This window comes from Vombatus ursinus, unplaced genomic scaffold (genome assembly GCF_900497805.2).
Source record: "Vombatus ursinus unplaced genomic scaffold, bare-nosed wombat genome assembly UNPS02015066.1, whole genome shotgun sequence".
Lineage (NCBI taxonomy): Eukaryota > Metazoa > Chordata > Mammalia > Diprotodontia > Vombatidae > Vombatus > Vombatus ursinus.
In genome coordinates, this window is record NW_020954844.1 from 4695046 (window position 1) to 4719034 (window position 23989).

The following is a 23989-nucleotide window of genomic DNA, read 5'->3' on the forward strand; positions in this document are numbered from 1 at the left end:
ATTCTATCAATATTCTGGACGTTTTGTTCTTCCAGATGAATTTTGTTATTATTTTTTCTAGCTCTATAAAATATTTTGGTAGTTTGATTGGTATAGCATTGAATAAATTAAATTAATTTAGGTAGAATTATCATTTTTATTATATTATCTCAGACTACCCATGAGGAACTGATATTTTTCCAATTATTTTTACCTGACTTAATTTGTGTGAAAAAACATTTTGCAATTGTGTTCACATAGTTACTGGGTTTGTCTTTGCAGGTAGACTCCCAAATATTTTATATTGACTACGGTTACTTTAAATGGAATCTGTCTTTTTTTCTCTTGCTCCTGTGCTTTGTTAGTAATATATAGAAATGCCAATGGTTTATCTTGTTTTATTTAGTATCTTGCAACTTTGCTAAAGTTATGAATTATTTCATGCATTTTTTTAGTTGATTCTCTAGGATTCTCTAAGTACACCATCATATCATCTGCTAAGGGTGATAGCTTTGTTTCTCCATTGCCTATTATAATTCTTTTGATTTCTTTTTTTCTTTTCTTACTGCTGAAGCTAACATTTCTAGTACAATATTGAATAACAGTGGTGATCATGAGCATCTTTGTTTCACCATTGATCTTTTTGTGGAAATGCGTCTCACTTATCCCCATTACATGTAATGTTTCCTGATGATTTTAAATTGATGATCTTAAATGAATGCTACTTTAAGGAAAACTCCATGTATTCCTGTGCTCTCTAGTGTTTTTAATAGGAATGGGTGTTGTATTTTGTCAAAAACCTTTTCTTCATCTATTGAGATAATCATATGATTTCTAGTTTCCCTAATATTGAACCAGTCCTGTATTCCTGGTATAAATTCCACTTGGTCATTGTGTATTATCTTCATGATAAGTTGCTGAAATCTCTTTGCTACTATTTTATTTTAAAATTTTACGTCTATATTCATGAGGGAAATTGGTCTATAACATTCTTTCTCTGTTTTGAATCTTCCAGTTTTCGGTATCTGTACAATATTTGTAACATAAAAATAATTTAACTGGACTCCTTCTTTGCCTATTTTTTCCAAATAGTTTTAATAGAATTATAATCAGTTGTTCTTTAAACGTTTGGTAGAATTCACTTGTAAATCCATCAAGCCCTGGAGATTTTTTTCTTAAGGAGTTCTTTGATGGCTTTTTTATTTTTTAAAAAAAATTCTGTAATGGGGTTAAGTATTTTATTTCCTCTTCTGTGAATTGGTATCACTTATATATTTTTATAAATATGTATCTATTTTACTTAGATTGGCAGATATTTTGGCATAGAGTTGGAAATATAGTTCTTAACTATTTTGTTTTAATTTCTTCTTCATTGGTGGTGAATTCACCCTTCTCATTTTTTTATATTGGTAATTTGGTTTTCTTCTTTTTTTAAATCAAATTAACTAAAGATTCATCTATTTTATTGACTTTTTCATAAAACCAACTCTTATTTTTATTTATTAGTTACTAGTTTTATTAATTTCAGTTTTATTAATCTCTCCTTTGATTTTCAGTATTTCTAATTTGGTATTTGATTGAGGATTTTCTATCCCCATTCAATTTTCTCCAGGTATCTATCATATCTAACATTTCTAAATCTGTTCACCTACTTAACTTCTTTCTTGTTTATTTTGTGGCTAAAGCTATCTAGTTCTGAGAAGGGGAAGTTGAGGTCCCCCACTTTGTATAGTTTTGCTGTCTATTTTTTTTTCCTGTAACTCACTTCATTTCTCTAAGAATTTGGATGTTATATCACTTGGTGCAAATATGCTTAATATTGATATTACTTCATTGTTTATGGTACCTTTCAGCAGGATATAGTTTCCTTCCTTATCTCCTGTAATGAGACCTATTTTTTGTTTTTACTTTTTCTGAGATTAGGATTGTTCCTCCCTGCCTTTTTTTTCCCCTTCAGCTGAAGCATAATATATTCTTCTTCAGCCTTTTGCCTTTATTCTATATGTATTTCTCTGCTTCAGATGTGTTTCTTGTAAACAACATATTCTAGGATTCAAGTTTTTAATCCACTTTGCTATCCACTTTCATTTTATGGGAGAGTTCATCCCATTCATATTCACAATTATGATAACCACTGTGTCTTGCTCTCCATCCTATCCCCCTTTCTGTTTATGCTTTTCTCTCTCCTTTCTCCCTTTCCTTCCTCACTAGTGTTTTGCTTCTGACTACTGTCTACCTCAATCTTCCATCCCTTCTATCAACCCCCCTCCTTTTTCTTTCCCCTTTACCCTACTACTTCTTCCCTTCCTTCTGCCGTCCCTTCTACCTAACCCTTTCCTTTCCTTTCCTTTCCTTTCCTTTCCTCTCTTACTTCCCATAGAGTAAGATAGATTTCTATAACCCAACTGTGTATATTATTGCCTGAGCCAAATCCAATGACAGTAAGGTTCAATCAATGTTCGCCTCCCTCCCTTCTTTCCCTCTACTGTAATAGGTGTTTGTGCCTCTTCATGTGATGTAATTTACTATTATCTGTCTCCTCTTTTGCTCTTCTCTCACTACAACCCTTTTTTCACCCTTTAATTATTATTATTATTATTATTTTTTTTTACTATCACAGCAAATATAGTACATTTCTTAATGAAGGAGCAGGCCTAAATTGATAATACCATCCCCAGTTGAAGCCTTACTTTCACAGATCTCAGCTTCACTATTCTGGACACATTTTACTGGACTAAAAAAAAGTTTCTTTTTAATTTCCAAAACCTGTACTGCTTTCAAGAACAAGGACATGATATCCCAAAAGTTCTCTGGTAAATCCATTACTGGAATAATGTGTTCAGTTATTAGTGTCACCACTTATGAAGGATATTGACAAACTGGAGAATGTAGAGAAGCAGACTTCAGGAATAATGAAGGTTGTGGAACCTATTTCACAATGGGATTATTTGTAAGAACTGTGGATGTTTAACTTAAGGAATAGAAGATGGTGAAGGGGATGGTAATAACTATTCTGAAGTATTTTCAGGGCTATTGTGGGAAAAAATACAGTATTTCTTGGTTTCATAGAGGAGAACCAAGCCCAATTAATGGGAGATTTAAAAAGAGGATTTACAAAAGTAAAATGGACTACCTTGAGAAGTAGTGGCTTGACTATGTCACAAAGAGGTTTCTTTTTTTTCCCCATGCCATTTGGATTACCTAGCCTCTGAGGTCCTTTAAAATTCTAACATTCTGTTATCATGTGAAAACATGAGGTCAGAGTATCAAGATATGCTATAAAAGTCATTCATATAATTTCATTCAATTAAAATAGAAATCCTTTAAAAAATACCTACTCTGTGTAAGGCAGTATTCTAGGAACTATAGTGTATATAAAGATTAATAATAATAAAATGATATTCTTATAATACTTTAAGATATATATAGTATGTGTGTATGTATATATATGTATGTGTGTATATATGTGTATATGTATATATGTGTAGGTAGATATATATATATATATTTATATATATATATTTATATATTTATATATGTATCATTTGAGCCCCACAAAAATCCACTCAGTGAAGTCTTATAGCTATTAATATGCCCATGTTTAAAACCAGGAAACTAAGGTTCAAAGGAAACTTGTCCATATTTTTTCCCATCTATTAAGGGTTAGAGGCAAGATTTATAATAATGTCTGCACTGAATCTATATCCACAATATTTTTTGGGGGGCAGCTAGGTGGCACAGTGGATAGAGCACCAGACATCTAGTCAGGAGGACCTGAGTTCAAATCCAGCCTCAGATCAAACTCTTGACACTTACTAGCTGTGTGACCCTGGGCAAGTCATTTAACCCCAACTCCTTAAAAAAAAAGAAAAAAATATTTTTTTCTTTTATATTATGATGCTTCTTACTTAAGATAAAGCCCTACTGCCTGAATCCTTTTTACATGTCTGTAATTCCTGCTACTGTGGAGGCTGAGGTTGGTGGACTGCTTGAGCTTGGGAATTGACAGGTATACTAGGTTAGTCATTTGTGTATATACCCTAAATTAAAAATGAACATGTTAAGCTTCTGGGAGTGGAGGGACACCAGGCTTGAAAAAAAGCAATGAACCAGCCCTCAACATATTGTAACAAGTCAGAGTTTCCATGCTGATCAATAGCAGAATGAGGTCTGTGAAAAGGCCATGCAAATTCATCCTGACAATCAGGTTACAATCTTTGATTAAACACTTACTATGTTTCAGGCATTGTGACAAGTCCTGTGCATGTGTGTGTGTATGGGGGAAGGAAAAGGATAGTCTGTGCATTAGAGAAGCTTGAACTCAAATGGAGGAAATCAATACATAAGAAGGAACTAAAAAGTGAGGTGAGGGAAGGAGAAGAAACTAACTGTGTAGGGGCACAATAACTAAGGGTAGAAAGTCAGAAGTTCAGTGAGAAAGAGAATGAAGGATGGCCATCGTGAACATGATCTCAAAGTGGATATCCCTGGATGAAATTCAACAATGGGAAAAGGGGAATAAAATAATGGAAAGATGATCTAGAATAATGTGTCCTGATCCCAGGAGGTGAGATATGTTTTAAGGTGAGAAGGAACCCAGGCACTAACAGAAATTCTAGTATGAGAAGTCAACTGAGTCATGGTAGTAAAATCTTGGAAAGACCAAAGTAAGCCAGGAGGTGATTGGTGTTTGTATGATACCTCATATAACACAGGGTGAGATTAAAAAGACACAGTCTGCAGATAAACAAAGAAAATCGATGGGTGGGTAGACAGATGGATAGATAAAGATAGATAAGTAAACAAATAAGTGAAGGTAAATAATTAAACAAATACATAAAGATGTAACCATATACTTAAGGAAGTCAAGTATATATTTACTATAATTTGTTTAATCATGACATTTTTCTTGTTTTTTTATTTTTTTTTCAACCAAAGACAAGGTTTATTAAAGATTATCCATATTGGGTGGACTCTTAAGGAATCTAAGCATTTGTACTGTTGCAAGAGGGCCAGATTTTAAGAATCTTTACAGTGGCTAGATTTTAAGAATCTCAGCATTTGGCTAGATTTTTTTTAGGATTTCTTATTAATTTATTTTGGTTTATCAACAATCACTGCCATAAGCTTTTGAGTTTTAAATTTTTCTCCCCTTCCCTCCCCTCCTCCCTCCCCAAGATATCACACAATCTGATATAGACTCTACATATACATTCCTATTAAACATATTTTCACATTAGTGATGTTGTAAGGAAGAATTAAAACCAATGGGAACCACAAGAAAGAGAAAACAAAACAAAATAGAAGAAAAAAAAACAGCAAATAGTATTCTTCAGTCTGCATTCAAACTCCATAGTTCTTTCTTTGGATGTGGATAGTATTTTCCATCATGAGACCTTTGGAGACATCTCAGATTCTTGCACTGCTGAGTAGGGCTAAGTCTATCAACATTAGGCATCACACAACGTGACTTACTCTGTACAACTTTCTCCAGGTTCTGCTCACTTCACTTAGCATCAGTCCATTCAATTCTTTCCAGGTTTTTTCTTAAGTCCACCTGCTCATCATTTCTTATGGCACAATAGTATTCCATTACATTCATATACCACAACTTGTTCAGTCATTCCCCAATTGATGGGCATCCTCTCAATTTCCAATACTTTGCCACCACAAAAAGAGCTGCTGTAAATATTTTTGTACATGTGGGTCCTTTTCCCACTTGTGGGATCTCTTCAGGATACAGTGCTATTGCTGGGTCAAAGGGTATGCACATTTTTATAACCCTTTGGACATAGTTCCAAATTGTTCTCCAAAATGTTTGGATCATTTCACAACTCCACCAACAATTTATTAATGTTCCAATTTTCCCACATCTTCTCCAACATTTATCATTTTCCTGTTTTGTCATGTTGGCCAGTCTAATAGGTGTGATGTGGTACCTCAGAATTATTTTGATTTGCACTTCTCTAATGAATAGTGATTTAGAGCATTTTTTCATATGTCTATAGATGGCTTTAATTTGTTCATCTGGAAACTGTCTACTCATATCCTTTGACCATTTATCAATTGTCAAATGATTTGTATTCTTATAAATTTGACTTCATTCTCTATATATTTTAGAAATGAGGCCCTTATCAGAGAGACTAGTTGTAAAAATTCTTTCCCAATTTTCCACTTTCCTCCTAATTTTAGTTACATTGGCTTTGTTTGTTCAAAAACTTTTCAATTTAATGGAATCAAAATTACACATTTTGCATTTTGTAATGTTTTCTATCTCCTGTTTGGTAATGAATTCTTCTGCTTTCCATAAATCTGATAGGTAAACTATTCCTTGCTCTCCCAGTTTGCTTATAGTATCAGTCTTTATATCTAAATCATGAACCCATTTTGACTTTATTTTGATATATGGTGTTAGATTTTGAACTATGTCTAATTTCTGACATTCTCTTTTCCAGTTTTCCCAGCAGTTTTTGTCAAATAGTGAGTTCTTATTACAGATGCCAAGGTCTTTAGGTTTATCATATAATAGATTACTACAGTCACCGACTACTGTTTCTTGCATACCTAACCTATTCCACTGATCCAGCACTCTATTCCTTAGCCAGTACCAAACAGTTTTGATGATTGCTGCTTTATAATACATTTTAAGAGCTGGAACGGCTAGGCCACCTTCTCACCTTCATTTATTTTCATTAGTTCCCTTGATATTCTGGATTTTGTTCTTACAAATGAATCTTGTTATTATTTTTTCTCACTCTATAAAATAAGCTTTTGGTATTTTGATTCGTATGGCACTGAATTAGTAAATTAGCTTAGGTAGAATGGTCATTTTTAGTATATAAGCTCGACCTACATATGAGCAACTGATGTTTTTCAAATTATTTAGATCTGACTTTATTTTTGTGAAAAGTGTTTTGTAATTGTGTTCATATAGTTCCTGGGTTTGTTTCAGTAGGTAGATTCTTAAATATTTTATAATGTCTGAAGTGACTTTGATTGGAATTTCTCTTTCTATCTCTTGCTGTTGGGCTTTGTTGGTAATATATAGAAATGCCAATGACTTATGTGGGTTTTTTTTAAAGCCTGCAGCTTTGCTAAAGTTGTTTATTATTTCAAGTAGTTTGTTTTTTCTTGAGTCTCTAGGATTCTCTAAGTATATTATCATATCATCCGCAAAGAGTGAAATATTTGTATCTTCTTTGCCTATTCTAATACCTTCAATTTCTTTTTCTTTTCTTATTCTTAAAGTTAATGTTTCTGGTACAATATTGAACAACAGTGGTGATAATGGTCATCCTTGCTTCACCACTGATCTTATTGCAAATGCTTCTAGCTTGTCCCCATTACATATGATACTTGCTGAAGGTTTTAGGTAAATGCTACTTATTATTTTAAGGAAGACATTATTTATTCTTATGCTCTCTAGTGTTTTTAATAGGAATGGGTGTTGTATTTTGTCAAAAGCTTTTTCTGCATCTATTGAGATGATCATGTGGTTTCTGTTAGTTTTGGGGTTGATATGATCAATTATGGTGATAGTTTCCCTAATATTGAACCAGCCCTGCATTCCTGGTATAAATTCTACCTGGTCATAGTATATTATTCTTGTGATAGGTTGCTGTAATCTATTTGCTAATATTTTATTTAATTTTTTTGCATCTATAGGAAAATGGGTCTATAATTTTCTTCTCCACTTTGATTCTTCCTGGTTTGGGTATCAGCACCATATTTGTATCATAAAAAGAATTTGGTAAGACTCCTTTCTCAGATATTTTCCCAATTAGTCTATACAGTATTGGAATTCATTGTACTTTAAATGTTTGATAGAAATCACTTGTAAATCCATCTGGTCTTGGAGATTTTTTCCTAGGGAGTTCATCAATGGCTTGTTCAATTTCTTTTTCTAAGATGTGGTTATTTAAATATTTTACTTCCTCTTCTATTAATGTGAGCAGTTTATATTTTTGTAAATATTCATGAATTTCACTAAGATTGTCAAATTTATTGGCATACAGTTGGGCATAATAGTTACTCATTTATGTTTTCATTTCCTCTTCCTTAGTGGTGGATGGACCCTTTTCATTTTTGATACTGGTAATTTGGTTTTCCTTTTTCTTTCTTTTAAATTAAATTAACCTAAGGTTTATCAATTTTTATTTTTTTCTTTAAACCAGATCTTAGTTTTATTTATTAGCTCAATAGTTCTCTTAATTTCAATCTTCTTAATTTCTCCTTTGGTTTTCAATATTTCTAATTTGGTGTTTAATTGAGGATTTTCAATTTGTTCTTTTTCTAGTTTTTTTAGTTGTATGCCCAATTAATTGACCTCTCCTTTATATATTTTATTCATGTAAGCATTCAGAGTTATAAAATTTCCCCTAAGAACTGCTTTTGCTGTATCCCATAAGTTTTGGTATGCTGTCTCATTATTGTCAATCTCTTAAATGAAGTTATTGGCTGTTTCTATGATTTGTTGTTTGACTCATTCATTTTTTAGGATTTTATTGTTTAGTTTCCAATTAATTTGAGTCTATCTTTCTCTGGCCCTTTATTACATATAATTTTTATTGTGTCATGATCTAAAAAATATGCACTTGGTATTCCTGCCTTTTGGCATTGGATTATGAGATTTTTATGCCTTAGTATAAGGTCAATTTTTGTGTATATGCCATGTACTGCTGAGAAAAATGTATATTCCTTTCTATCCCCATTCAATTTTCTCCAGAGGTCTACCATATCTAACTTTTCTAATATTATATTCACCTCCTTGACTTCTTTTTTTGTTTATTTTGTGGTAAGATTTATCTAGTTCAGAGAGGGGAACGTTGAGGTCCCCCACTAGTATAATTTTGCTATCTATTTCTTCCTGTAACTCCCTGAACTTCTCCTCTAAGAATGTGGTTGCTATGCCATTTGGTGCACATAGGTTTAGTAATGATATCACTTCATTATCTATGGTCCCTTTTAGCAGGATAGAGTTTTCTTCTTTATCCCTTTTAATAAGATCTATTTTTGCTCTTGCTTTTTCTGAGATGAGGATTGCTACCCCTGCTTTTTTTACTTTAGCTGAAGCATAATATATTCTACTCCAGCCTTTTACCTTTACCCTGTGTCTGTTCCTCTGTTTCAAATGTGTTTTCTATAAACAACATATTGTAGGGTTATAGTATTTAATCAATTCTGCTATCTACTTTCATTTTATGGGAGAGTTCATCCCATTCACATTCACAGTTATGATAGCTATCACCATCTTTCTCTTTTCTCCCTTTTCCTCCTCACTAGTGTTTTGCTTTTAACCACTGCCTCCACCAGTCTTGCCCCCCTTTTATTAGCCCCCTCCCCCTTTTCTTCCCCTTTACCTTTACTACTTTTTCCTTCCTTTCTCTCACCCCTCCTTTTTCTTTCCCCTTTTCCCTCCTACTGCCTATAAGGTAAGTTAGATTTCTATGCCTAACTGATTATGTTATTCCCTCCTTGAGCCAAATCTGATGAGAGTAAGGTTCAAATAATGCTCATTTTCCTCCCTTCTTTCCTCTATTGTAATAGGTTTTTGTGCCTTTTCCCGTATTGTAATTTACCCTTGTCTGTCTCCTCCTTTCCTTTTCTTCTTAGTTAGATCAGATTAAGCAACTTACTTAGATCCATTTATCCACTTGATTAGAGTTTTTTCATCATTACTTCAAAGTCAACTTATACCCAACCTCTCTATATATGCCCCTTTAAAATGGTGTAATAACAATACAGCTCTCAAGAGTTACAAGGGTCATCTTCCCTTGTTGGGATGTAAACAGTTTGCCCTTATTAATAACATGTTGTTGTTGTTGTTTTTCTGTCCCATTTATCTTTTTATGTCTCTCTTGAGTCTTGTATTTGAAGATCAAATTTTCTTTTGACCCCTAGTATCAGAAAGGTGTGGAGGTCCCTTATTTTGTTGAATGTCCATCTCCTCCCCTGAAAAATTATGCTCATTTTCACTGGGTAGTTGATCCTTGGTTGTAATCCAAGCTCCTTTGCCTTATGGAATATCATATTCCATGCCGTAAAATCTTTTAATGTAGAAGCTTCAACGTCCGGTGTAATCCTGACTGTGGTTCTATGATATTTAAATTGTTTCTTTCTGGCTACTTGCAGTATTTTTTCTTTGATCTGGTAATTTTGGAATTTGACTACTCTATTCACTGGTGTTTTCAATTTGTGATCTCTTTCAGACGGTGATTGGTGAATTTTTTCTATGGCTCTTTTACCCTCTCGTTCTAGGACCTCAGGGCAGTTTTCCTTGATGTTTTCCTAAAAGATGCCATCCAGGCTCTTTTTTTCATCACGGTTTTCAGGTAAACCAATAATTTTTAAATTGTCTCTCCTGGATCGATTTTCCAGGTCAGTTGTTTTACCAATGAGGTATTTTATGTTTTCATCTATTTTGTTTTTCATTCTTTTGTTTCTGTTTGACTGATTTTCATTCTGTCATAGAGTCACTAGCTTTCATTTGCCCAATTGTGATGTTTAACAAATAGCTTTCTTCTATTAGATTTTGTACCTCCTTTTCCATTTGACTCATTTTATTTTTTAAAGCATTCTCCTCAGTGAGTTTTTGTGTCTCCTTTTCTGTTTGGCCAATTCTGCTTTTTAAGGAGTTGATTTCTTCAGTGTACTTTCTTTTCCCATTTGGCCAATTATATTTTTTAAGGACTTGTTTTCTACAGTTAATTTTTGTCCTTCCTTTTCCAAGCTATTAACTCTTTCTTGCATACCTCTCATTTCTTTTCCCAATTTTTCTTCTACTTCTCTTATTTTACTTTTAAAATCCTTCTTGAGCTCTTCCAAGAAGATTTTTTGGTCTTCAGACCAGTTCATAATCCCTTTTGAGGTTCCAGATGTGGGTTTGTTGACAGTGTTGTCCCCTTCATAATTTCTGCCTTGATCTTTACTCTTCTCATAATAAGAATCTATAGTACTTTTCTTTTTTGCTTATAATGTTTACTTATTTTCTGGCCTTTAAAAAAAATTGAGCTCTCCTTCTGGGGAGTAGGGAGCATTGACCCAAGCTTCTTGTCCTAAAATCCCGGGGCCTGGTCACTGACTTTGTGTGCTAGGGTCTCAACTGCTGGCAGTCGGAGGCTGTAGGGTTTTGGCAGGTTACCTGTTGTTGGGTTGGAATCAGCAACATTGGAACTCTAGAGATTAGGATTGGGTAGTCTGGCCCCTGGAGGTTGCTTGCTCACCCAGGCCTTTCCTTTCCCTCCTTTTGCTTTCTTCAGCTCCTTTAAAATGGATGTTTCACTGCTGGAGAATGTTTCTCTGCTTGGGATCCTTGGAACACTTCCCAGAGTTTTGCTTAAGCACTGGAAGATTTGAGTGCTGTAGAACACCTAGGCACATGGTGATTTTCCAAGCCCATTTCCACTGGTTCCCCTGCCCTTACTGAGGCTCTCATGAGTCCTGGTGTTGGTGTTTGCCTGCTTCACCACCTGGGTTTAGGATCTCCCCCAGTAGGTTGAGGTGGGGCTTTCAGCTAGTTTGCTGGAATGCCTCCTGTTCTGTACTGTTCCCCTTCCCTCAGGGCAGAAGGGGCCTTTTCCATTAAGCCCTCAAGCTACCTTTGCTACTGGACTGCTGTACCCCATCTTTTTTTCTGGTTCAGCTCTTTCAGAGTTTTTCCTGGGGTGATATATTCTGGGCTTTCAGAGGTTAATAAGGGATTGTGAGAGCAACTTACTTCTTACTCTGCCATCTTGGATCCTGGAAGTATTATTTATTTGGCTATATTTTAAGAATCTAAGCACCTTAGTAGAGACCAGCTGTACCTTATATACAGAAAGACTGTTGCAGGGATCTAGGAGTGGCCAAGTAGTTTTGGGTGACCGGAGGAAGGAACTAAGGAGAATCTAGCTGGGAGTGGCCAGATGGAGTGAATAGAAGACCAGGGACCTGGACTACTTGTCCAAGGGAAAATGGAGTCTGGATAGGATTAAGGGTGGGAAGTGGCCAGGGGCAATTGGGAGGTTACAGAACCGAACTGGGAGATTGGGCACAGCCACAATGAAGGGCCAGTTGAGTGGATTACAGTCTTAGGCAAAAGCCTGAGATTTGGCCATGTGGAAAAGTCCAGGGTTTTTCCTTTTTGGGGCCCAGATTCCATTTCCATAATTCCTCCCGCAAAAAATTTGGACCCAAATTCTTTTGGGGTAAGGGGTGAAAGTCTTGGTTTTGGAAACTGCTTCCAGCTGGCAAGGGGCATGGAGCTGTTCCTGCCTTGGAGGGTCCCAAAGAAGAGGTTGATTGGAATCAAGCACAGGCTGCATCCACGGGACAATGGGAGGACATTGGCTGGTACCTGCTCTTTGCTACCAATTGTAGGTGAATGTCCTATAGTCTGGAAGACACAAATCTGACAGAAAAGACTGGAGGACCCAGATGTAGGGAGAAGTAAAAGTGTAAGAGCCCCATTAAAATCATTTACATTTGACCTGCAGGACTATCTCATCTTGTTACTTTTTCTGAAATTTAAGTAATACTTTCACAGGTAGAAGTTTTCCACCCTGGGTTCAATATTTACACAAATGAATTAGCCAGAGGCTGACTTTCACTTCAATTATCACTGAATTCTCCTCCCAAATCAAACTGAAGATGTTTTTGATTTAATTTCAGTTGTTTGGGGGTATTGAATGACTATACATTCAAGTCAAAGCAGCAAGATCTCTCACACACTTGCATTGATCTTTTACTGACCACTTGCTCTGATTATAGAAATTTGCTATAAAAAGATAAAGCAGGGAATAGATTTAGGTCTCAAATATGACAGGATAAAACATTTTTTAGCTCTGTTTGGATTCAAATAATTCAGTTTTCCAACCATGAAGTATAAAATCCACCACATAGCCAGACTCAGGAATAGGCAGGTGGGTAAAATTCCTTTTCAAAGGAACATAATGTGGAAACTGAGCCAGGAAGATCCCATCTTAGACTGAGGCTAAAATTGTCCTCTCAGCTTTTCCCAATGCTGACTCCCCACCAGTATCACATTCTCTCTGAGTAGCTTCTGGCATTTCTCTCAGATTGTAGATTATTGATTATTGATGGATTATTATGATCCATCAGACAACTCAAAATAAAATCCCATGAGTTTTTACCTCAAACAGCAATTTTAATTAATCACAACTTAGGAAAACTTTTCCAGGCTTTACACCTCAAATTTAAATTTGTCATGGTGCAAAAAGCCAGTCATTAGAGATCATTTCTATGTACTTGCAAATTCTCAGCAAGACAAAACCCAAACAAGCTTTTGGTAAGTTTACACATTAAAACAATAACCAACAATAGCCAAATTATTTTGTTGGTAACCAAATTATGAAAAGTTTCTTGATGTAACTGATACAAAAAGTTCACCAATTTGGTGGGTGGGGTAGGAGGAAGGGAAAAAATTTGGAACCCAAAGTTTTAAAAACAAATGTTAAAAATTGTTTTCACATGCAACTGGGAAATAAGATATGTAGGCAATGAAATATAGAAATCTATCCTGCCCGACAGGAAAATAGAAGGGGAAAGGCATAAGAGAGATAGTGGGGGGGTGAGGGGGGAGAGTGATAGAAGGGAGGGCAGATTAAGGGAAGAAGTATTCAGAATGTATGCCATCTTGGGGTTGGGGGGAGACGCGAGATGGGGAGAAAATTTGGAACTCAAAATCTTGTAGAAGTGAATGTTGAAAACTATAAATAAACAAATTAGTAAAAAAAAAGAAATTGAGACCCAGGGATGTTCAGAAACATTCTCAGAGTTGTGCACATGATAAGCATTAGAGGCAGGTATGAACATAGTTTCACCCTGTAGGACAAGAGTTCTTCCTACTGTATCACTCTGCCTTCCCAACCATGTAAGGGTATATAAAGAAAGTCCCCATGTTGAATAATGGATCCCTAGCAGGGACAGATCTAAGAGAGAGTCATCATCTAAGCTAGTCTAAAATGAGCCAGAGGAAAACATCAAAGCAGGTATTAGTCATGGCAAAGACATTGGCTAGACGTTTTGATTTAAGGGAACATTCTATGCAATTTCATTCAATGACTATTTATTGAGTCCCTAGCTTGTGTGATAGAGGATATCTGGCATAATTATTAGTTTGCTAGATTAGGAGTCAAAATCCTGCCTCTGAATCTGGGTAGTACTTATGCTGTAAATACCTCAAGAAACTCACTAGATTTGTTTTCTAAATGAAGGATGGGATGTCATCTAAGCACTTCAAGGGAGTTTTTATAATTGGAGTTCCCCAAATAGAGAAAACAGAAATCCTTTTAATATGTGCTATAAAAGTTTAAAAATAATACTGCCCATGTCTTCAAGTAACTTACAATTTAATGGGAGAGGGAAAGATAGAGAGACATATACAAATATAGGGTATTAATATGAATATTATGGGACATACACAAATACAGAATTGTGTTATTATAGATATACACAAAATTATAGACATACACAAATGCAGGCTGTTAGTCAGGGAGTTTTCTGACCAATGGTGAGATTATAGGGAGCTGAGCCTTTGTTTGAGACCTTTAAGTGTATCTTCTCCTGGAACATTTCCTTTGGCATCTCATGTAGGAGGGTCTTAGTGATTGAGGATGAATTGGTTGGCTGAGACCATTAATGGGGTAGACTGATGTGGATGAAGCCATCCTTTGCATTGTACTTTAAAGCAGTCAAATATAATTTAATATTTAAATTTAACATTTAAATTAAATTTAAATTTAAAATCAAGCTTTATTTGTAGTTTTTCTCTTTTTCCTTTTTCAGAGCTCCTACTGTTTGAAGTAAAATCTGTTTTGAAAAATTGCCAAAACTCTGTAGATAACACACACTGGATAGGATCTGGATCCTAAGTTTCCTTTTCCCATTCCCTATCCTCCACCCTTCTACCCCTACTCCCCTCTATTCAGCCAATAGAGAATAACTATCCTTAACTGCTGACTTGTGACTCTATTATCAAAACATCATCTTGGTGTATTCTGAGGCTGGCATGACTGAATCCCATCAGTTTCCCAGTAAAAGGAACTTCTGTAGGTTCTCCCAAAAAATTTTGTGCCCTCTCCCCTTCTCCTTTCGGGAAGAAAGAGGTAGCATTGATCTGGGATAATTTGTTTGCTTATATTCTCAGAGTGAGGAATGTTTTAGAATAGGCCAATAGTCTCATTTCTCTAACTTTCCCTGGGTCACAATCTGTTAGAAGGTCCCTTGTGCTAGCTAGCTCTATGGGTTCTCATAAGCCCCATGAAATTGGCTTCTCTATAACATTATCACATCACCCTCAAACTTTCCATATTAGTGTAGAAATGTCCATGAAAGAAGCAATGATTTGCTTGAAGTTAGAAGGCCTGAGTAAGAATCCTTGTTCTTCTCTTTCCTTTTTGTGTAAATTTACCTCAAGTAAATCACTTTATCTTTTTGAGGTTCATGGAAAATTAGAAGTTTAGTCTAAATGAGTCTTTTTCCCCCCTATAATCCTCCAGTACTGGAGGAGTTTCATTCTGTCTTTGAGAGGAAATATTTTTTTCTCTTTTAATACATTGAAGGACATATTAGTAAATAAGCATAAGAAGGGTCATTCAAATATATCATTTATTAATATTTATTTTTAAATAACTAGTTCCCAGTGGCCCTTTTTTGTCACTTGATGTAGTGGGAAGAGCAGGGGATTTGGTGTTAGAAGACCTAGGTTCAAGTCTGAATTCTCCAACTAAAAAGCTGTGTAGCCATGGATCAGCCACTAAAGTCTTCTTATATTAGTTTCTCATCTGTAAAATGGAAACAAATATATTTGTGGGGACAGCTAGGTGGCACAGTGGATAAAGTTCTAAGCCTGGAGTCAGGAAGACTCATTTTCCTGAGTTCAAATCTGGCCTCAGATACTTATTAGCTTTGCAAATCACTTAACCCTATTTGCCTCAGTTTCTTTATATGTAAAATGAGCTGGAGAAAGAAATGGAAAAACACTCCAATATATTTGCTAAGAAAACTTCAAAATGGGGTCATGAAGAGTCAGATATGACTGAAATGACTGAGCAATCCAATCAAGCATATCTGTACTGCCTACCTCATGGAGTTATTGTGTTAAAAGAATGTTGTCAACCTCAATGCACCAAATAAATATGAACTTTTATTCCCCCCCCAAAAAAAGAGTCTCAGCAGTAGCTAGATTTTAAGAATCTGAGTAATGATCATTTTTTTTCCTGTAAAATTTTAGCCCTTAGCAAAATTATAAAGGCATAGTGTCATAGATGCCCTCATTATACTTTATATATACTTTCTTCCTAGTCTACTGAGTCCTTAAATGATTCTTCCTTTATAATCTGAAACATATCTACATCTGTAATTACATTTGTGCCTATATATTAAATAGTTAGATAGATATAGATATTTATGTGTGTACATATTTGTGCTCAACCTTTCACTCACTCCCCTAGATTTTCTCTTGTCTCTAGATTTGTTCATCATAACCAGCTGTCATCTATCCCTAGAATTTACTTCTGTCCTCTTGCCCATTCCTCAGACTGTTCATTTCCTTCTGGAAATCTTCAATCTAAGGAAATACCATGCTGGTCAGCCATGCTTGCTCCACTCCTTTCCCACTTTCACTGATGACTTTCTGAACTTCTTCCATTCCCATCATGCCTCTTTGCTCCATTTTTAGAGTTTGATTTTCTCCATTAGCATATAAGCCCCTTAATGAAAAACAAAATAAAAATAAAACTATTTTTATTTTTGTATTTTTGTATTTCCAGTGCTTAGCATTGTACCTGGAACATAGTAAATTTTATACATACACACACACACACACACACACACATACACACACATGCATATATTAAATAGTGTATATTAGTGTGTATATATGCATATATATTAAATAGTATATATTAGTATGTACACTAAATGCTAAATAGATTTGACATTGTATAAAGTACAAATCTACAAGAGTGAGTGAGGTTGCCAGAATCAAAGTCTGGTGATGAAAATAGATATATAAATGCAAGATAATTTGAAGAGGAAGAGTGCACTGACACCTGCAGGATCAGATATGGTTTCCCATAAGAGATGTCACTTGATTTGAGAGAAATTAAGGAGTCTAAGAAGCAGAGGTCAGCCAATGAACTTTGGTGAAATATGTTTAAAAAGGTCATCTGGATCAAACTGTGATAGACTTTAAATTCAAAACTGACATATATGTATTTTATTATAGATGTAGTAGGAAACCATTGCACATTCTTGAGCAGTAAGGAAGAGTGATATAATTTTTGCATTAGAGCCATTATTTTTGTACCTAAGTGAATGAGACTCATTTCTGTGAGTTCAAATCTGGCCTCAGACACTTACTACCTGTGTGAGCCTGGGCAAGTCACTTGACATTGTTTGCTTCCATTTTTCATCTATAAAATGAGCTGGAAAAGAAAACAGCATCGGAGTGGTAGGTTAAGTGTAATCTCCATTTTGTACAGCTGAAGTAACAAAGAGAGAGGCCTGTTGACTGGATATAGATTACCTGTTTGCACAGGCACATACCAAACCATAGTTTTAGTCATAGAGTGACCCTCTCTACTTCCAATCACAAACTGAACCCTCTACCGGGACAATGATCTTAGCATTGGCTCCAGACATCGCCTGACCAATGATCCCAGTCACTGACTGACTCTTCCCTAAACATCAGCTGTAAGCTGTCTCTTGATTCCAGTCTCATTCTAATCTTTAATTTACTCCATAGACTGACTCGTAAACTTCAGAGTGTCCACTAGGCCAAAAGGGGCCAAAAGCCATGGAGTAGATGGTCTATGTATCTAATGTTCTATCTTGAGACAAGCCAGAACTGGTGTCTTATTAGATCTCCTCTAGGTATTTGATGAATTGCTCTCCTTTGCAAATGGAATTAAGAATATAATTAATTTAGAATTTAAAGGACTTTGACATGGAATAAGTGTATTGGCAAAGACAAGAATCCAGAGCCTGGAAAGAAGTCGAAGAACCTAATAAAAAGGCATCATCACTTCTCATCTAAACTATTATAATAAACTCTTAGTCAATATCCTATTGTTTTGTCTCTACCATCTCCAATCCATTATTCACTTGATGCTGTTGTTCACTTGTCTTCAACTCTTCCTGACCCCATTTATTTTTGTTTTTTTTGTTTGCTTTGCAAAGATGATGTAGTGGTTTCCTTTACTTTTCCAGGATAGCAATGCAGATGTAGATGCATTCTTCTCCAAATATGCCTTATGTGTGTATCTATTATCTATCTATCTATCTATCTATTATCTATCAGTCAATGAATATGTAGATGTAGCTGTATACACACATTCACATATATATGCATATGTGTACTTATGCCCATATTGTATGTGCATGTATATACATATGTGTGAATTAAGTAGTACCAGATTTCAAACTATGCTATAAATAAATATAAAAGCTATTTGGTGCTGAATTAAAGAGAAAAAAATTATCAAAAGGATGCCTTTAGTAAACATGACACAAAAACAGTTGAACATAAAAGCATAGTGTTTGATTCAATCAAGAACACCTAGTTAACTAAGGAATCAACAAGATCTTTCAGACAAACTGAAAAGGTGGCTGGCAGCAACTAGACTTATGCAAGCAGCTCACGCCATCTACCATAGAAAGCTCTAAATTGATGTATGACCTAAATACCACATGTATACCATATATGTATAACCTGTCATACCATAAAGAAATTTTAAAAGCAGACAAAGCGATATATTTGAACAACTATGGGCAAGTGCATATTTTTGACAAATGAAGGGATAAAGATGAATCCAATAGTTAAAATGGACAATTTCAACAAAAGGAAAATAAAATTAGTATAAAGTAAATAAATGTAGATAGAATTAGAGGGAAAATAGAGAATTTTTGCCCCCAAATTTTAGTATCTGATATCATGTGTATACATTTACATGAAATCAATGTATATTTAAGAACAGTGATCACTCTTCAATATTTAAATGATTGAAGTTTGTGTATAGTTATTTTTCAAAGGAAGAAATTAAGTGTATCAAAAACTAAACGAAAAAATTCAAATTAGTAATAAATGAAACTCAAGTCAAAAAATGTCTAAAATTCTGCCCCACATCTATCAGAATAACAAAAATGATTAAAAAAATCAAAGACAACAATGATAATGCACTATTGTTGGAGCTATGAAATTGTCCAACCATTCTGGAATACAACTTAATACTATATCCCAAAAGTCATTCAACCATGGTATGTCATTTATTCTAGTACTACTACTACTAAATACTAGATGTCAAGGATAGGGGGAAATGACCCATGTTTAAGGAAATATTTTTATCAGTATTTTTTGTTGTGGTGAAGAAATGGAAATCAAATTAATTTCCATCAATTGGAGAAAAGCTCAGAAAATAGTAGATAAATGTATAAATGTCATGACACATTATTGGTATATGTGAAATGATAAAAGAGACAGACTCAGAAAAACAGAGGAAGATTTATATGATCTTATGAAAAGGGAAATGAGCAGAACCAAGAAGGGGGAAAGATTTACAACTGCAAAAATGTAAAAGAGAAAAAAAATCTGAAAAAAAGGCTTAAAAATTTTGATTATGATTAGTGATCATGATCATATGTGACTCCAGCAGATTCAGGATGAAGTATGCTTCTTGCTTTAGTAAAAAGGTGACAGACTGGAGGTCTAGAATGAGTCATAGATTTTCATACATGGCTACTATGTTGATAGATATTGAATGACCATACTTGTTTCTTTCAAAAAAAAAAAAGTTTCTTGGTCTTGGGAGGATTTAAAGGGTAGTGATAGACATGTAAACAACAAAAAAAAGAGTATTAACATTATTTGAATTGCAAATAAATAAACAAAATAGAAGTTTGGAAGTTGATATAAAGAAATATGATGATTGTTATTACCTTGTTAAAATATAATTACACTAAAAAAGGGCAAATAACAGAAGATTGCAGTTTCAAGTTCAATTTTATTTTTGTTCTCTGCATAAAAATGTTTGTTTATTCATGATTATTGTCCTATACAACTAAATTATTAAAATATTTCATGGAAGAGGTAATATTGGAGTGTAGACCATGAAGACCAGAATTTTAAAACATAAGACACTAGAAAGGAATAAGTGCTTTTCTGGAAGAAGAGATGCCTTATACAAATTTACAGGGGCACAGGATGGAGCACTAAGGATGAAAAACAGCAAATAAGGGTTTGCAGGGTGGTAAAGAAAAGATGGAAGGATGAAGAAATTTGGACTACTTTTGTTTTATGATAGTTTTCTGGCCTCCATAATCTCTAATTTGCAAACATTGTCTGAACAATAAATTGACCAAGCAACTGACAACTAACAGAAGCTATGGAGGCAGCCACAGAAAACTTCAAGGTCTTGGGTGTGATGAATTTTTAACAAAATAGTCACTAGAATGGGATCCAAAGGACCTGGAGTCTTCTCCTCTCTGGCTAGCCATGCAACTTTGGGTCTGCCAGTTGGCTTCTCCCTCATCTGTTAAATGAGAAAGTTGGATGCTAAGTTCACTTAAAGTTCCTAAGAAAAGAAACTACATTATTCTAAAAGTTTTGGGCAACATTCAGTTGCCTGAAGGCAGTGAGTTGGACCAGATGGATTCTCACAGATGAGAACTCTTCCAGCACTATAGTCAACAATTCTGTGTACTTCCATTTCTTTTGTCAATTGTTTCTTTAGGCTGCCAGGCTCTCTTCTCTCATGGGTTTCTACTCCAGCCAAGGAATTCCCAGTGTGTTCTAGGGATCAATTATGTATTTGTTAAAAAAAAAACAATTGGCCAATCAGTTGTGGGGGAATAAATAATGAGCATTGAATGAAAGCGTCTTAATTTTCAAATGGCCTTAACTTTTCATGCTAATTAACTCCCTAGACTCTCTGACTTTCACCACAGTTTCTAGTTGAAATATTCTGGCTTGTCCTTTTCTGCTTCCCTCAGCAGGGAATCTAGTGTATTAATCTGAAACATGACTTGAGCTTCCTATTTTGAAAAAAGGTTTTTTTATTCTCACTTTGCCACAGATGATCAAAACTGTGGACCATCTCCAATTTACATTCCTATTAACGTAATTGAGCCAAAATGGTGATAATAACTTAGTCTAATTCATGATCTCTTGGTTATTTTTAGTCTTGAGTACAACAGACACCTACATACCACATATATATATATATATATATATATATATACATATATACAGAGAGGCAGAGAGACAGAGACAGAGACAGAGAGATTGGAGAGACTATACTAAGAGCAAGAAGGGCTAGGTACAAGCCCTAGCTTGGCTTCTAGCTTTCTCTGATCTACTTAACTTCCCTGGGTCCTTGTTAGCTCATTGTTAAGATAATAAAATGGACTACATGATTTCTAAGGTATTTCCAGGCTAAGATTGAGATATATAGATAGGTGTCTGGGTAGAATAGGAAAGTCATCAACATAGGAATCTGAAAAACTGGATCTGAATTCTATGTTTGCTACTCATTAGATTTAAGCTTAGTCACCTTAGCTTTTTGAGTCATGGTTTCTTCCCTTTTTGAGACTCAATTTGCTCATCTTTAAATTGGTGATAATGATATTTGATCTATCTACCTCACAGAGTTCTAAGGAGGAAAATGCATTGCAAATAGTGTTATTATAGATAGATGGATAGATGGATAGATGGATGGATGGATAAATATTTTAATGTCTTATCCTTTTATGGATGTTGCCCTGGATTCTGGAAGGGTATGTCACTGGATTTTCAATCCTGGTAGATTTTATCAAGCTGAAAAGGCTAAAAGCTTCATTTTTTTTGCATCACACTACGCCTATTTTCCAAGGACCTAGGTAAGTGTGGAGAGGTTCCTCTCTAGTAGGTTATTCTGTAGGTGAAGAATAGAGAAAAAGGGATCCGTGAAACATAATTTTTAAAGTTAGAAAATGGCCCTCAGCCTCATGAATCTATTTATACTTCCATAGGGTTGCCAGGAGAGGCGCAGGTAAGTGGGCCCAGGATGTTAAGAATAAACAATGTTCGAGCCATTTATAAAAATCCATTTCAGTGTTGCCCCCCTAAATGTGACACTTTATCTAACAACAAATGAGTTAATTGACTCATGGAGAAACTCAACACCATCAATCAACACCATTTGCTAGAAATGAAAGCAGGAGGTATGAAGCTGAAATTAAATGGAAATACTTATTCCAGGTCTTCATTTCAGATGTGAATGAAGGAGTTCATAGGATTGTTGATTTGTGATGAGACAAATATAAGGGAAGATCTAGACAAATGCCCTCTTTTTATATATCAGGAAATGGAGGAACAGGAATGTTAAGAAACAAACTTATGGTTTTACACAGATAGTGAAGGGTATAGTTGGGATTCAAACTCAATTCTCTTTCCACTGTAACAAAAGTTGGTATCATTGTGTTCCCTAAAGAAATAAGAAACATTATTGCATGAGGTCCTTCATGTTGCATCCTTCATGATGGAAATTTGTAAATAAGTCACCATGAAGGAAATTAAAACTTACATAGCAAAGACTTTTGGAGAGGATGGAGAAGCTAAATGGTATAATTGATAGAATGTTTAACTTAGAGTTAGGAAAATGTAATTTCATATCTTGCCTCAGACCCTCATCATCTATGTGACCTTGCACAAACCTCTTAAGCTCTTTGACACAATTTCTTCACCTGTAAAATGAGTTAGATTCAGTGGCCTGGAATGTCACATCTAGCAGTAAATAAAGATATTTACAAATATCTTATTTGTAAAGTAGTAGGAAAAAACCAACTTAAAGTGCTATTTCAATGGTGTTGTTGTTTAATCATTTTGGTCATTTCTGACTCTGTGACCCCTTTTGGGGATTTCTTGGTAAAGACACTAAAGTGATTTGCAATTTGCTTCTCCAGCTCATTTTACAGATAAGAAACTTAGGCAAACAGAGTTAAGTGATTTGCCTAGGGTCACAAAGCTAGTAAGTGTTTGAGGTCAGATTTGAACTTCGGAAAAAGAGTTTTCCTGACTTCCAGTCTGATGCTCTATCCACTGTGTAACCTAGCTGTACCACGTAAATGCTAGCTAGCTCTTAAATATATGATCTTATAAGTATAATATTTGCTACTCCTTCAAATTTTAGCATTGGCCATGGTTAATGAATGAACAAACATTTATAAAGCATCTACTGTGTACCAGGCACTGTGTGTGGCACTTGGGAAAGAAAAACAAAAATTCAACATTCCTTAACTGTGTGATCTTGAGCAAGTCACTAAGCCTCTTTGGGCTCATTTCCTAAACAGAAAAAAAGAGTATTTGTACTAGATGGTCTCATATTTTCCTTCCAGCTCTAGATTTCAAATACCGTGAATCTTAATACAAATAATAAATTGTGTAAGTCTTATTCAAAAATCATGTCTTTCCTGTTTTGTTTTGTTTTTTTTTTTTTGTTTTCTATTGAATAGAAATATGGTTCTGGAGTTTGGAAGATCTGAGTTCAAATCTGGTCTCAGAAAATTATTACCTCTGTGACCTCTTGGCAAGTTATTTAACCTTTGCCTGAAAAAAAAGAAAAGAAAAGATCTGGTGGATTTAGTGGACAGCCAGTTCTATATGGGCCAACAATATGGTATGACAGTAGAGAATACTTAAACAAAATTGGGCTACATTAAGAGAGGAAAGTCTTCCAGGAATCAAGATCCTAGGATCACAGATTTAAAGTTTGAAGATACTTTATAATCCGTTGGTTATGACCAATTTTGTTTTAACATAAGGAAACTGAAGCTTTGGGATGTTGAATAACTTCTATAGGATCACCCATCAAATGGTTCTCAGAGGTTGGGTTTGAACTCATGTTCTTCTGGATCTAATTCCTGTGCCCTATCCAATACAAGGTGATGGTCCATTTGTATGCTGACCTGGTCAAACCACATCTTAGATATCATGTTCAAATCTAAGTACTACAGTCAAGGATATTGGTAAACCGGA